A 16530-nucleotide genomic window follows, 5' to 3' on the forward strand; every position below is an offset into this window, starting at 1 on the left:
TTTCAAGTGTTCCCCTTTTCAGGACTGCCAACCAGATAACATTTCTTTATTACTTATTTGTGCAAAGAACTAGAAGCCAAGACAGTACTTGGTCAGTAGCTTGTGAGGAAACTCACACTTGAAAAGAAGTGAAAACGGGGGTAGAAGTAGTAATTCATGGTCTGAAATTCTTAACTAGGTGTCATTCCAAACTGCAGTTTACTAGGTCAGCATGGAATATGTGGTTCATCTTTGTAAAAAAATCGAGCAGTAAGCCAGACAAGAGGAAAAGGCAATGGCACCCCACTCCAGTACTCTTGCCTAGAAAGTCCCATGGGTGGAGGAGCCTGGAAAGCTGCAGTCCATGGGGTCACTGAGGGTCGGACACAACTGGGTGACTTCACTTTCACTTTTCACTTTCATGCACTGGAGAAGGAAACGGCAACCCACTCCAGTGTTCTTGCCTGGAGAATCCCAGGGATGGGGGAGCCTGGTGGGCTGCCGTCTATGGGGTCACACAGAGTCGGACACGACTGAAGTGACTTAGCAGCAGCAGCAGCAAGCCAGACAAGGTACTTAACTCCTCTGCATCTCAGTCCATTAATCAGTAAAATGATAAGAGACCCAATTTCAAAGTTGCTGTGAGGATTCAATGAGTTAACACAAATGTCCAGTATAGTGCCTTGCCAATTCTCTTGAGTTGTTACAGCTTACAACACACTGAGACCACACCAGAGAAAGAGGATTCTTCAAAGTACACTTGGTCCTTATTGCCCAGATCCTGAGTCCTATATCTTTTGAGGAATCAGGTTAAGTCACTAGTGCAAGTGTGTCATACTCCTCAAGTGTGCTGGGGTGAAAAAAAAGGTGATGACTACTTAGTGGGACATTACACATTCTCGCCTGGGAAAGCAGTTAGCTGGAGCAAAGTAGGGGTGTGTATAGAGGGTGTGTGTGTATACTTGGTTGTATATGACTTTGCTATGCCATGGACTGTAGCCCTCCAGGTTACTAGGTCCATAGAATTTTCCAGGCAAGAATACTGAAGCAGGTTGCCCTTTCCTACTCCAGGGATGAACCCATATCTCCTGCTTGGCAAGCAGTTTCCTTACCATTGAGCCACCTTGGAAGCCCCTATAGAGGTTGAGTAGCATGAAAAACTCTCCCCAAACTAATGGTCTAGGACCAGTGTGGGTTGAGGAGATATAATATGCTTTAGCAGTGCACAACAGAAGATTTGAATCACAAGTGTATTTGAATCCTGGGTCTAATAATCAGCCACGTAACATGGGGAAAATTACTGAAGCTCTTTGGCCTCTTCTTTAGATTCACATGAAGACAAATGAAATTAGATATATAAAGGAGCTGACACAGTAAAGATGAAAAAGTAAGGAAGGCACAGTGAGGTCATTAATGTTCCTAAGGTTACATGACTAGGTTATACAACTAGTTAGAGAAAGAATCTTCTGCTCTGTGCCAAGAGAAAAACACAGGTGATGAGTATAAGATAATGCATAGCTATTTAGAGACATAAATGTGGCTAGAAGAAAGATTAGTTTCTAGAAAGACTGGCAAAAGCTGGATAAGCATGGAAGGGTTTCAACGCAGGAACACGATGAACAAAAAAACAAGTGTTCTCATGCAGCTGTGCATCAGTTTGAAAAAAGACATAGTAAGCTTTACTTTGAAATTTGATTCTTTCTGAAAACCCCACTATGATTTAAGTGCCCTACACATGTAAACACATTATCTTGATTAATCTTAGGTAGAATGTAATTATCACTCATACGGCTTTCCTATTTTCAGACAAATTTATTACCAGGTAAGAGCTGACTCATTGGAAAAGACTCTGATGCTGGGAGGGATTGGGGGCAGGAGGAGAAGGGGACGACAGAGGATGAGATGGCTGGATGGCATCACTGACATGATGGACGTGAGTCTGAGTGAACTCCGGGAGATTGTGATGGACAGGGAGGCCTGGCGTGCTGTGATTCATGGGGTCGCAAAGAGTCAGACACGACTGAGTGACTGAACTGAACTGAACTAAATATACATTCTCCGAAACACAGATCTTCACAACAGCCTTTTTCAGGGCACACTGGGCTCCCTATGGACTCTCTCCAGGCAAGAACACTGGAATGGGCTGCCATTTCCTACTCCACTTTTCTCTTATAGGTTATTACAAAATATTCATATAGTTCCCTGTGCTGGTACTTGTTGGTTATCTATTTTATATATAGTAGTGCGTATGATTCCACTCCAGTATTCTTGCCTGGAGAATTCCATGGACAGAGGAGCCTGGTGGACTACATACAGTCCATGGGGTTGCAAAGAGTCAGATACAACTGAGCGACTAACACCACTTGACTGCTAGTATGTATTATTATCTCTAATTAGCAGACGAGGAAACTGGGGCAGAGAGGAATTATTTGTTTAGCATACACTGAACACACACATACACAAGCAAGAAGTGGTGAAGCAAACACTCAAGGCAGGCCGTTGGACTGCAGAGCCTCACTCCCATCACTATTTCAGACCACTTTATAGAGCACATACAATGTAAGGTGCAGACTCCTTGTCACGAGCAAGGAGTGAGGCAGGGCTTTCACAAATGGAGCTCTCCAGTCCTTCTTCCATCTTCCACTCTGACAAATGCTTCAACCCAAAGAGCAGTTAGGAAGGAGAAATGAGATGATTCATCTGAATGGTTAAGCTACTATTTTAAGGTAAACAGGAGCTTACTGAAGGTAAAAGCATTCCCAGAGGACAAGAATACACAATAAGTAAAACTTTCATTGGTGCTACATAGACAGTCTATGTGTAAAATCTTCTCATGGTACTAAAGTAAATGTTCAGCCAGGAATTTGGTTCAACAGTTGACTCAGTGACAAAGTTAACAAAAAGCCATAAGTTACAGAACCGAAAAAATATTAGTCTGATTCTAATTTGCTGCTCTCCCCGTAATGATAAAATCTGCAAATAGTAAGTCTCCTCAGAATTTTTCTCCAGCACTCACAGATTTGATCTCTATTATGTGTGGACTCAAACTGATCTAAGGTGAACGTGGAGGTTAGGGATGCTCGTAGTTCCTCTGTCTGTAGGCACTTCCGCACACAGCGTTCACCCTTTACAAGTGAGTGACTGTGCACGCTAGAAACACAGTAGTAACACTGGAAGCTCAACTTCTGGCAAAAGAATATTAACTCTTCCTCTTCAACATTAATGAAACATGACATAATGAGTATATTCTATCATAAAATTTCCTTTACTTCAATATATCTGGTTAAGACTTACTAGGGGTCAAAAAAAAAATCACGAGTAGAAAGCGAAAATACTTGGGTTATGACTTTCAAAGGTCAATTATTTTTGGCTAAATAAGTAGAAAATTGGTCCTGGTAAGCAGGCATGTATTTCCTGGGGTGAGATTGGAGGTGGGGGTAGGGAGAAACCATTGCATTGCGTTACAGTGATAATACAGGAATTTTACATGAATATATATAAACAGCATTAGCATAATACCATTCTTTGTAGGAAAGGATGTTAACATTTAGAGGGTTGTAATTATTTTAGGAATAATGAATTTCTATAAGGCATCTGTTTTTTTCCAAAGTATTTTGGTTAAAGCCTGATTTGCGTGAAAACATAAATAACCTCTTGCTCCAGACTGAGAGCATCAGCAAGCTTTAACAGATGGCCTCATTTAAAAATCATTTGTAAGATATTTCACATTTATCCAACACGCTGTCAACTTCTTCCTTTTATTCAATCATGGTTTTTCCATATTTCTGTCATAAATATTTTTTAATTCTGTGCATTCATGGAAATCACACATGTCAGTATTTATCCTTAATTTGGTTTGAGGGTAACCCTGATTCTTTCCAATTTTTATCACTGACCAAAAGAATTATAGAATGATTAATTATAGAAAAATACTAAGTTTAACATTAACTCATGAAAATGCAACCAAAAGCAATAGTTTAATCAAGGAATAAGGGAGAAAAACAAAAGAATTGAAAAACCCTCTATCCTGCATCTCTCCCAGCTATTATTCTTTCTCCCATTTCTCATACTCAGAAGCTTGGAATGGAGTGGATACCTGCTGTCTCTACTTCTTCACCTCTCAGTCACTTTTTAAATACTTAAAAAAAAAAAATTGAATACTCCAGTAATTGCAAGTAATCAAAGCTCTGAACTGAATATCCCTGAAACGTCTTGACTGATGGTCACCAATGAGCCTCATACTGCCAAATGAAACAGACTTGTCTATCCACGATTCAACTGTTGACTTTTTATTCACTGTTCAGTGCATTCAGCATTGTTCCATATTCTCTTTTCAAAATCCTCTCCTCCCTCAACTTCCATGAGACCACTCCACAGGATTCCTCTGTGCCATGCCTTCTGAATTCAAACATATTTTCTGATATGTCTGAATTCAAACATATTTTCTAATCTTGAACTTCAACTTCTAAACTTCAACTACCAGCTATATAACACTGATCCCCAAATCTACATCCCTGGCCCATATACCACCCCAAACAAATTCATACACCTGAATGTTCACAGGTTTTCTCCACTAACATGTCCCATTCTACAAGTCCCCATTGACAGCTTTTCCTTATGGTCCTTATTTTATTAATAGTGAAAGACACTTATCAAGGCACTCAAACCAGAAAATCAGGAGCCACCTTAGACTCCTCCTTCTCCCTCATCAAGTGACAGTGACTAAATTCAGTTGATTCTAATGCATTTCTGCCAGATTCCTTTCTTAGTTCAGGCCATGACGATGATGATGATGATGACCTGGCCTCTTACAACATTTCCTAACTAGACTCTGCCTCCAGTCTTGTCATCCCTTCCAATTTATTTTTTCATACTGCACCCAAAGTGGTATTTTAAAAACATAACCCTCATCAGTAATCCCTAAATAAAAGGATTACACTTAAAAGGCTCCCCATTACTCATGGGAGAGAATCCAAAAGCATTCCTTCTGGAAATAACATTACGATATGGCCCTCTCTTGGGGGCAATTTCCTTCCCTTATCCTTGTTTAAACTGAAGTCTTAATGAAAAACTCAGATATTTGTATTTAATTACAGTAAATATGTTTGCATTTAAGATACTTAATAAACATTTACTTAGTACCTATTAATACTATGTGTAAGCAACTGTGCTTCTGAAATGGTGAATTGAGTTCAAGTCTTTGACAGAGGTCTTTTCTACTTCTGATCAATTTTGAAATTCATATTTAGCCAACTGGATTTACTCAACTGAATTTACCCTGTAATACAGATTGGACAAATCCCTTTAATTATTAAATAGTGAGCTCCTTAAAATAGAAATAATGTCTTATTCATTTCTGCATCACCAGTGCCTCCTCATATAGCAGATTCTCAAACAGATATTTGGCAAATAATTTTACTATACTTTAAGATGATTTTAATTCATTTGAAGCTTTAATCTTAAAATGTTCTTGGCCTTGGAATTAGCAAAAAATAAGGATGGGTTTAAATGTTTATAAGATAAACCTCAGTGTTATTCCATGAAATTTAGGAGATCTTGAGCCTATTTTATTCTGTTCAGAAGTAAGATTCATAATATTCAATTTTCCAGTTTGTAACTTTAACATTACAGTAGTTAAACATGGCTTTTAAGCATTCTTTAAACTTGAGAATTTTCCATATAGTATACAAGATAAAAGACCTATAAGTTTTGCATTTTTATCATGCTTACAGAAGATACCATAAAAGCTCATAGAGGGTTAAAGAGCAAATATCTCAATGCTTACTTACAAGATATGACACAGAAAGAAACTACACATTTGTAAGTAAAATAAGCTGTTCTAAAAATATACTACATAGTTAATGTTATGTTAAATAAAATGGGATATTAAAATACAAAAATGTATGCTGACGAGTTGGGATCTGTGGAAGAAGAGAGATTAGGAAATAGAAATAAATGTTCATTTATATGAATATAAATACTTGGTTAGCACCAAATATACTTATTCAGTGAAATATTACGGTATTATGGATGAAACACTGGCTGTGAACATATAACTCCTGACCTTGAAGAATTTACAGTTTAACAGACAAGAAGTGTCAAAATGAATATAATGAAAATAGAAAGTGAGGAGGATATAAATATTTTACAATCCAAATGACTCTCAAGTTGTACTCAAATAGGTTTTTTCTGTAGCCTTTCCTGGAGATGGTTTAACTACTACTAGAATTACCCCATTATTAGTCTTTACATAGCAATTTATACCTAATTCTATTTTTATATCAATCAATTTCTATTATGGTTATTTGTTTATATATCAGTTTCTTCTACTAGTCTATGAGCTCTTCACGGGTAGGGGCTGTGTTAACAAACATCTGTATACTCACAATGGGCCTGGCACACAGTAGGAATTTTTACACATATCTAATCAAATTGAGCTAGACAGCAGTGTACAAAATGTACAAAAATGAGACAACTGAACAATAAATAGAAAAGTATTAATTTTATAAGTAACAGAGAAAATAGTAAGTGGAGAGAGAGAGGGACGGAGGGAGAGAGGTGAGAGGGGGACAGAGAGAGAGAGAGAGAGAGAGGTCAATAGAGGATACAGCTGTCAGGTCAGGTTTAGGAAGTGGGTAAGAAATGATAGGTGCTCTGAATATGTACATAGACTCTCAAGGAAAGAAAATATCATGAAAGTGGAATTGGTGTGATCAAGACAGAGTTACCAGAATTTCTGCTTCTGTATCTTTTTAACTTCAGCAGCTAGTGGGAAAGACAAATAAATAAGTACTTAAATTCTTATTAACGGACTGCTAATCTTACAGTCTTAAGAGCAGTTTACTTATGATTCTTCTCCTTCTTTCATCTTTCAAATCTTGGCAAACATCAAGTACAGTACTATCAGCTCTTCATGTATAGCATCTCTTAGATTTGTCAATGAAGTGAAGTGAAGTGAAGTCGCTGTTGTGTCCAACTCTTTGCGACCCTGTAGACGGTAGCCTACAAGGCTCCTCTGTCCATGGAATTTTCCAGGCAAGAGTACTGGAGTGGGTTGCCATTTCCTTCTCCAGGGGATCTTCCCGACCCAGGGATTGAACCCAGGTCTCCTGCATTGCAGGCAGACGCTTTACCGTCTGAGCCACCATGGAAGGCCAGATTTGTCAGGAGCTCTATTGAAACTGTTGCATAGTTGGATAAGGCATGCTGATGCCTATATTGCTGGGTTACAGAGACCGCCAAGCCTGCAAGATTTTAGCTGGTGACACTAGGGTATCCAAACCTTATGGTAGACTGATGAAATCAACGAGACTGAACTGGCCCTGGAATTAGGTAGGGAAGAGAAGGCAAGAGGCAGTCACTAAGAGGAGGAGCTTCTAGAGACCAGGAACAATGATTAGAGGTTAAGAACGCATGCATTTGGACTTAAGAGTATCCAGGCTAGAAACCCGACTCTGTTTTTAACTTTTGTGACTATAAGTAAGTTATTTTTTAAAATTTACTTTTATTGAAGTATGGTTGATTTACAATGTATTTTTTAATTAACCTTTTTATTTTGTATTGCAGTATAGCCGGTTAACAATGCTGTGACAGTTTCAGGTGAACAGTAAAGGGACGCAGCCATACATATACATGTATCCATTCTCCGCCAAACTGCCCCCCATCTAGGCTGCCACTAACACTGAACAGAGTTCCCTGTGCACCTTTCTGCACCTCTCATATAGAAGACAGGGACAGTCATGGAACTAACTATATAAGGCTGTGAAGAGTTCAGTGAGTTATTATGTGTAAGTCGTGCAGTTCCCAGCACTTATAAGTACTTGTTAAGTCATGGTTATTGTTGGGTTTAAATATTCATTGTTAATATTCATTGAATATAATAAATATTTAATGAATAATAACGTTCATTGTTGGGGTTAACATTCATTAACCATCATCGTCATCTTTGGGGGATAAAAAGAGGAAAAACACCCAGAGAAAGTGAAAAAAGGAATATTTAGAGAGGCTGTAAGAGAACTGATAGAGATTAGTGGATATCCCACAGAAGAGATCATTTAAAATATATGTGGGGTGAAAAAAAAAAGATATTTGATTCAAACAGGGATAAGAACACAAAATTCCATATAGGAACAAAATAGTTCAGTGTAATAATGTCCTTAAAGCTTTGTAAATGTTCAAAATTAAACAGTATAAGCCTGGGCACCATGTGATTCAGTAAGAGTGTTCTGAGTTGAGGTCTCCTGGGAGATTGCTATTGGTGTTACTCTGTGAAGATTATAGTGCTATGTAAATGTGGGATTTGTTGCTCCCAGTTAAAGCAGGCAAAAGACTTTTCCCACAAAGGGGGACTTTAAGTTTCCCTCAGCCCTCCTTCCTCAGGACCATAAGAAGGAGAGAAAATACAGCCTTAAGCTGAAGATACACAGGGAGCATGTGGCCACAGGGAGGCCACTGACAGTGAGCATGGATGGTGGAGGCAGAGAACTAAGGCATATGCAGCTATTCCTGGGGCTGACGAGCAAAGCCGGTTCAGTCCATTCATCCCTCAAGAGGGACGTTGACATCCTCTTGCAAAGCTGACCACCTGGGGCAAGAACAATGTGGGAGCCCTCAGAAGACTCTAGGCAGAAACAGAATTATTCCCTTAGTCACACCAGCAAGCCCTGGTTTACTCTTATTGTCCTGGACCAATTATCAGTACTTTAACCCCATAAAGACAGTGAATTATCTTGGTTGCTCTACATGCATAGCATTAGTTCCTAAGGAGGAACAAGAAATATTACAGTCACGTGACTTTGTATAATAAATCATTTATTGTTTTTACTATAGTGAGTTCAATCACTCTTAGAAACAGGGAAAAGAAGACAGAAAAGTCTCTCAATGCCTTCTTCCTGCTAGACTACAGACTGGTAGCTGGAGCTGCAGCCACCATCTTGTGATCATGAGGCAACAAGCATGGAGATAAGTTTCACAAAGTCACAGAAATGTGAGCTTAACATTACAGATCCACTGAACCAACACCAGCAGCTGTCTTCCTCCAGACTTGTTCTGGTTGAAATACGGTGCTCTATTTAGTTTACTTTAGTATGTACCTGAGCCATTTCCTGATAGATTTTCTCTCCAGATTCTTCTAGATCACAAGTGTTACCTTCCCTTTCAGTCTTCTAATTTGCTTTCAAAGAGATGCAGCATCTCTCTCGTGTATGAGCATTTTTAGTATCCTGTGCTTCTTACTATACTTAGAAAGCTTTGACTTGATTTTCAGCATATTTGTCTAATCCCTTCTACTACTGTATTCATTTTTATGGTGTAAGAATAATAGTTTACTTACTTGCTTTATAATAGCAGGCTTCTAAATATTTTTTCTGAACTGATTCAGGCTAAGTTTACTACATTATGGTACCCATGCTTATGCTGCTGCTACCGCTGCTAAGTCGCTTCAGTCGTGTACGACTCTGTGCGACCCCACAGATGGCAGCCCACCAGGCTCTCCCATCCCTGGGATTCTCCAGGCAAGAACACTGGAGTGGGTTGCCATTTCCTCCTCCAATGCATGAAAGTGAAAAGTGAAAGTCAAGTTGCTCAGTCATGTCCAGCTCTTCGCGACTCCATGGTCTGCAGCCTACCAGGCTCCTCCACCCATGGGATTTTCCAAGCAAGAGTACTGGAGTGGGGTGCCATTGCCTTCTCCGACCCATGCTTATAAACAATTTTATATGATACGAGAGATGTAAAGGGTGTGTACCTAACAAATCAAACCCTGTTTCTGCTGCCGTCCCAAATACCTCCTCACAGTGTAAACCAAGCACAGTTATATGTGGCTGCTAGATGAATTAAAAACACTTCTTTCATCTCAGTTTGGATATATGTCTCAGAAGGAGGAAAGCCTAAAGTATTATTCTAGCCTGTCCCCAAATGACACAAAGTCAAATTAAAAAATAACACCCACAAACCTTAAAGTTAAATATGTGATTCTGCATTTTTATAAAAATGTAAGTTGAAAACTGATTAACTCCGTTATTAATGAGATAGGCTGTACTAATATCTAGAGATTATATCAATAAAATTTACCCACAGGTTAAAACAGGTATGTCCATGCTGTGTATTTTTTGATTATTGTTGCTGTTGTTGAGCCACTAAATCATGTCCGATTCTGTTGCAACCCCATGGACTGTAGCCCGCCAGGCTCTTCTGTCCATGGGATTTCCCAGGCAAAAATACTGGAGTGAGTTGCCATTTTCTTCTCCAGGGGATCTTCCAGACCTAGGGACTGAGCCTGCGTCTCCCGCATTAAAGGTGGATTCTCTACCACTGAACCACCAGAGAAGCCAAGGTTCCAGTATGACTGGTGTCCTTACAAGAAGAAATGTGGACACAGATATGCACACAGAAGAGGGAAGACCACAGGAAGACACAGGGAGAAGAGGGTAAGCCACAAGCTAAAGAAAATGGCCTTGGAAAAACCAGCTCTGCTGACACCTTGATCTTGGATTTCTGGTCTTCAGAATTGTGAGAAAAATAAAATTCTATTGTTTCAGCCACTGAGTCTGTGATAACTGCTATGGGGCTCTAGCAAACTACCAGACTTCAAGACTTACTATTAAGCCACACATAATAATCAAGACAGTGTGTTACTGGTCAAAGGAAAGACAAGAAGACCAACAAACAGACTAAAGAGCCCAGAAGGAGATCCACACAAATGCAGTCAATTCATCTTTGACAAAGAAAGTGAAAGTGAAGTCGCTCAGTCGTGTCCGACTATTTGCAACCCCTGGATGGTAGGCTACCAGGCTCCTCCATCCACGAGATTTTCCAGGCAAGAATACTGGAGTGGGCTGCCATTTCCTTCTCCAGAGGATCTTCCCAACCCAGGGATGGAACCGGGTCTCCTGCATTGCAGACAGACGCTTTACCGTCTGACCCACCAGGGAAGCCACAACTGTAATTCAACGAAGAAAGTACAGTCTTTCCAACAAATGGTGCTGGAACAAATATATATCCATGTGCAAAAAAATGAATCTAGACATTGATATTACACCATTTACAGTAAGTAAGTAAAAACTAATCATAGACCTAAATGCAAAATGTAAACCTATAAAACCCTAGAAGATATCACAGAAGAAAATTCAGATGACACTGGGTTGGCAGTGACTTTTAAAGTACAACTTCAAAAGCATGGTCTATGAATGAAAAAATTTAAGTTGGATTATGTTTAAATTAAACATTAATGTAAAATTTTATATGTTAGTTTAAAAATATGTATGGAGAACATGGCTTAAAAAATGAGTTTAGAGATTACTCAAACAAAAACATATGAACAATGAGATCCTTTTGATGCCACTGCATATTACCCCACTTTTTATACCTCTTCTAGTCCCTTTTTTCTTGGGCAAATTCAAATTACTCAATGCCCAACTTATATGATCATTTTGGAATTAATTATTTCCAAGTCTTCTTCAAGGATATATTATACCTGATATGAATATATTCTCCCTTCAATCTAAAAGGAATATTATATTTCTATCTATCATTTGGAGTTGTAAAGTTCTAAAGTCAGAATTTATCTCTGATAAATTAGCTCCTGGAGAAGACTCTTGAGAGTCCCCTGGACTTAAAGGAGATTAAACCAGTCAATCCTAAAGGAAATCAGTCCTGAATATTCACTGGAAGGACTGCTGCTGAAGCTGAAGTTCCAATACTGTGGTCACCTGATGTGAAGAGCTGACTCATTAGAAAAGAACCTGATGCTGGGAAAGGCTGAAGGCAAAAGGAGAAGGGGGCAGCAGAGGATAAGATGGTTAGATGGCACCACTGACTCAATGGACATGGAGACAGTTAGGGACAGGGAGGCCTGGCATGCTGCAGTCCATGGGGTTGCAAAGAGTCAGACATCACTTAGTGACTGAAGAACAACGACAACATGTAGCTAATTAAAAAGAAGGAATGAATGACATTCAGTTCAGTTCAGTTCAGTTGCTCAGTCGTGTCTGACTCTTTGCGACCCCATGAATCACAGCATGCCAGGCCTCCCTGTCCATCACCAACTCCCGGAGTTCACTCAGACTCACATCCATCGAGTCAGTGATGCCATGGCTGATGCCAGCCATCTCATCCTCTGTCGTCCCCTTCTCCTTCTGCCCCCAATCCCTCCCAGCATCAGAGTCTTTTCCAATGAGTCAACTCTTTGCATGAGGTGGCCAAAGTATTGGAGTTTCAGCTTTAGCATCATTCCTTCCAAAGAAATCCCAGGGCTGATCTCCTTTAGAATGGACTGGTTGGATCTCCTTGCAGTCCAAGGGACTCTCAAGAGTCTTCTCCAACACCACAGTTCAAAAGCATCAATTCTTTGGCGCTCAGCCTTCTTCACAGTCCAACTCTCACATCCATATATGACCACAGGAAAAACCATAGCCTTGACTAGACGGACCTTTGTTGGCAAAGTAATGTGTCTGCTTTTGAATATGCTATCTAGGTTGGTCATAACTTTCCTTCCAAGGAGTAAGCATCTTTTAATTTCATGGCTGCAGTCACCATCTGCAGTGTTTTGGAGCCCCAAAAAATAAAGTCTGACACTGTTTCCCCATCTATTTCCCATGAAGTGATGGGACCAGATGCCATGATCTTCATTTTCTGAATGTTGAGCTTTAAGCCAACTTTTTCACTCTCCATTTTCACTTTCATCAAGAGGCTTTTTAGTTCCTCTTCACTTTCTGCCATAAGGGTGGTGTCATCTGCATATCTGAGGTTATTGATATTTCTCCTGGCAATCTTGATTCCAGCTTGTGTTTCTTCCAGTCCAGCATTTCTCATGATGTACTCTGCATAGAAGTTAAATAAGCAGGGTGACAATATACAGCCTTGACGTACTCCTTTTCCTATTTGGAACCAGTCTGTTGTTCCATGTCCAGTTCTAACTGTTGCTTCCTGACCTGCATACAGATTTCTCAAGAGGCAGGTCAGGTGGTCTGGTATTCCCATCTCTTTCAGAATTTCCCAGTTTATTGTGATCCACACAGTCAAAGGCTTTGGCATAGTCAATAAAGCAGAAATAGATGTTTTCCTGGAACTCTCTTGCTTTTTCCATGATCCAGCAGATGTTGGCAATTTGATCTCTGGTTCCTCTGCCTTTTCTAAAACCAGCTTGAACATCAGGAAGTTCATGGTTCACATATTGCTGAAGCCTGGCTTGGAGAATTTTGAGCATGACTTTACTAGCATGTGAGATGAGTGCAATTGTGCAGTAGTTTGAGCATTCTTTGGCATTGCCTTTCTTTGGGATTGGAATGAAAACTGACCTTTTCCAGACCTGTGGCCACTGCTGAGTTTTCCAAATTTGCTGGCATATTGAGTGTAGCACTTTCACAGCATCATCTTTTAGGATTTGAAATAGCTCAACTGGAATTCCATCACCTCCACTAGCTTTGTTCATAGTGATGCTTTCTAAGGCCCACTTGACTTCACATTCTAGGATGTCTGGCTCTAGATGAGTGATCACACCGTCGTGATTATCTGGGTCATGAAGATCTTTTTTGTACAGTTCTTCTGTGTATTCTTGCCACCTCTTTTAATATCTTCTGCTTCTGTTAGGTCCATACCATTTCTGTCCTTTATTGAGCCCATCTTTGCATGAAATGTTCCCTCTGTATCTGATTTTCTTGAAGAGATCTCTAGTCTTTCCCATTCTGTTGTTTTCCTCTATTTCTTTGCACTGATCGCTGAGGAAGGCTTTCTTATCTGTTCTTGCTATTCTTTGGAACTCTGCATTCAGATGCTTATATCTTTCCTTTTCTCCTTTGCTTTTCGCTTCTCTTCTTTTCACAGCTCTTTTTAAGGCCTCCCCAGACAGCCATTTTGCCTTTTTGCATTTCTTTTCCATGGGGATGGTCTTGATCCCTGTCTCCTGTACGTTAGGCATATTAGTATTCAGTTGATTGTTTGAGCCAAGCTTTTTTTTTTTTTTTTTTAAGTAAATATATATATATATATATATATATATATATATTATATATAAGAACATTGATACTAATAAAACTTGCTAAAGATGTCCTTAACCCAACAGCTACAAAGAAGGACATGCCTTTGTTGTGGGTTGAATTGGAGCTTAGTTCACCTCACATGTTACCCTGGGCAAGTGACTTGACCTCTCTAAAGCTTCTCATCTGACTCTGAGTTGTGGGGATTAAATGAGATAATACAGTTAATGTGCTTAGTACAATGTCTGACACTATTAAGCACTCAATAAATGATCCCATGATTAGTACTAATACAAGTTTCCAAATTCAGACTTACATATAATTTTAATACAAAAGGGAAGAAAATAAGAAAACAGATAAATTGAGATAAGCTGAGACACACAAACATATTAATTTCAGAATATTTACTGAGCACGTTACGTTATCATGTGCCGGGTTTCCCTGATAGCTCAGTTGGTTAAGAATCTGCCTGTAGTGCAGGAGACCCTGGTTCAATTCCTGGATGGAGCAGATCCGCTGGAGAAGGGATAGGCTACCCATTCCAGTATTCTTGGTCTTCCCTGGTGGCTCAGCTGGTAAAGAATCCGCCTGCAATGCGGGAGACCTGGGTTCAATCCCTGGGCTGGGAAGATCCCCTGGAGAAGGGAAAGGCTACCCACTCCAGAATTCGAGCCTAGAGAATTCCATGGACTGTACAGTCCATGGGGTTGCAAAGAGTTGAACACGACTGAGCGACTTTCACTTCACTTATCATGTGTCAGACTGTTCTAAGCAGAACAGAATAAGAACAAATCCTTATTCTTGTGAAGCTTACATCCTAGTACAGGAAGATAGAAGATGAACATAATAAATAAGAAACTTATGTAGCAGATTAGAAGGTGATGAGTGCTACAGGAAAACACAGACTAGAAGTGATTGGGAAAGGCAGAATTGTAAACTGCGGTAAACGGAATGGTAAACTGGGACTCTGAAACGAACAGTCAGGAAAACATTACGAAGGTGATATTTTCATATATGAAGGGGGAGGAAGGTGGCTATGAAAAGATCTGAGAGAAGTACATTTCAGGCAAAGGGAACTGCAAAGGCCCTGAGGCTTGGCAAGTTTAAGCAACAGGCCAGTGTGGCTGAATCAGAGCAAGTTATGGGAGAGGGCTAAAAGGTAAGATCTGAGAGTTAAGGCAGCCAGGTCAATACGGTCTTCTTTGAACACTAAAGGACTTTTCAGCAAGATGGAGAATTGATAGGGAATTTTGAGCAGAAATATGACACAATCTGTCTTATGTTTTAAAAGAATCATCCTTTCTACTGCTGTAAAAAAAAAAAAAAAAAAAAAAGAACAAAAGACTTGAAGGAGGTCAGGGTTAAAGAACCCTCCAAGGGTTCAGTCCCTAGATCGGGAAGATTCTCTGGAGGAGGGCATGGCAACCCACTTGAGTACTCTTGCCTGGAGAATCCCATGGACCAAGGAGCCTGGCAAGTTATAGTCCATAGGGTTGCAGAGTCGGCCATGACTGAAGTGCCTCAGCACTCAGGGTTAAAAGGAAGTTTCTAGTTGGGAGGCTAAACAATAGTCCAGGCAAAACATGATGGTGGCTTGCACTGAGACCGAATGGTAGCACTGGAGCTAGTGAAAGTTGGTTTAATTATGAATATATTTCAAAGGCAGAGTCAACAGACTGAATGTTGGGAAAATAGTGATTTTTTTTTTAATTTGAGGGAAAAAATAAAACTTTTCTAACCACCTGAAAAGGATGATATGACTACAGTATTTTCAGAGAGGAGGGACTTCTATACCTTTCACAGTAAAGTGCCTGAGAGGTAAAGTGAGAACAGAAAATATGTAGTGCTTGCATTGCCCACAGTGCTTACATCGTAACTTTAACATTATATATGCTTAATAAGTACATGTTTAAAAGCATAAATATATTAACTGCTATATCACATAACCTTCTCATGACTCCCGAGGGCAGGAACTCTGTCCATTCAATCTATCACAATCTATTTCCTCCCCTGCCCCCAATTCTTCACTTCTATTTGACTGTGATGATTTTTCCTGCTTTCAAAGAATTTATATGCTAAGGAAACCAGATGGATAAACAATTACCTTTTTGTAGGATTAGCAATAAATAGGAAAAAGAGGGTTACAGCAATTACCAGCCATTTATCTTCAGTAATTTTCAAAGCTTCATTACTGCCACATCATTACAAATACACCTATCACCTAACTTAGTTTACAATCCCAGGTGCTTTTTTTTTTTTTAAACTATATTCTAGAAATCTCAATTGATGAAGACATTACTGATAGCATATAAAGATGTAACATTCAGTTTTGATTTAGTAGTATGAACAGAATGTTAATTCAGTTCATAAATGTAAAATTAAACTGTTTCAGGATTCTTGTTCCTGAATAAATCATGCGTAATTTTGCGAGTATCTTCATGTTTGAGGAAAGAACCATGCCCTGGCATTTTTCAAACAGGCCTATGTGAAGACCCCAATGCTATAGGGAAGAATGTTTTAGCTCCACTTATTTCCAATTCTGAAATGCATAGCTGGCAAAATGAAGAAAAATGGTTGG

The 16530-nt window shown here is 39.5% G+C and overlaps 2 protein-coding genes across 2 annotated transcripts in view; one reads left to right on the forward strand and one right to left on the reverse strand.

Moving 5' to 3' along the window:
- The window catches only part of IMMP1L (inner mitochondrial membrane peptidase subunit 1), a 478402-nt gene that overhangs the window by 231291 nt on the left and 230581 nt on the right, over positions 1 to 16530 (forward strand). The gene's annotated exons all lie outside the window — the stretch shown is intronic.
- ELP4 (elongator acetyltransferase complex subunit 4) overlaps positions 1 to 16530 on the reverse strand; it is a 255269-nt gene that overhangs the window by 90330 nt on the left and 148409 nt on the right. The window lies entirely within an intron of this gene.

Source organism: Bos mutus, chromosome 15 (assembly GCF_027580195.1).
Source record: "Bos mutus isolate GX-2022 chromosome 15, NWIPB_WYAK_1.1, whole genome shotgun sequence".
Classification (NCBI taxonomy): Eukaryota; Metazoa; Chordata; class Mammalia; order Artiodactyla; family Bovidae; genus Bos; species Bos mutus.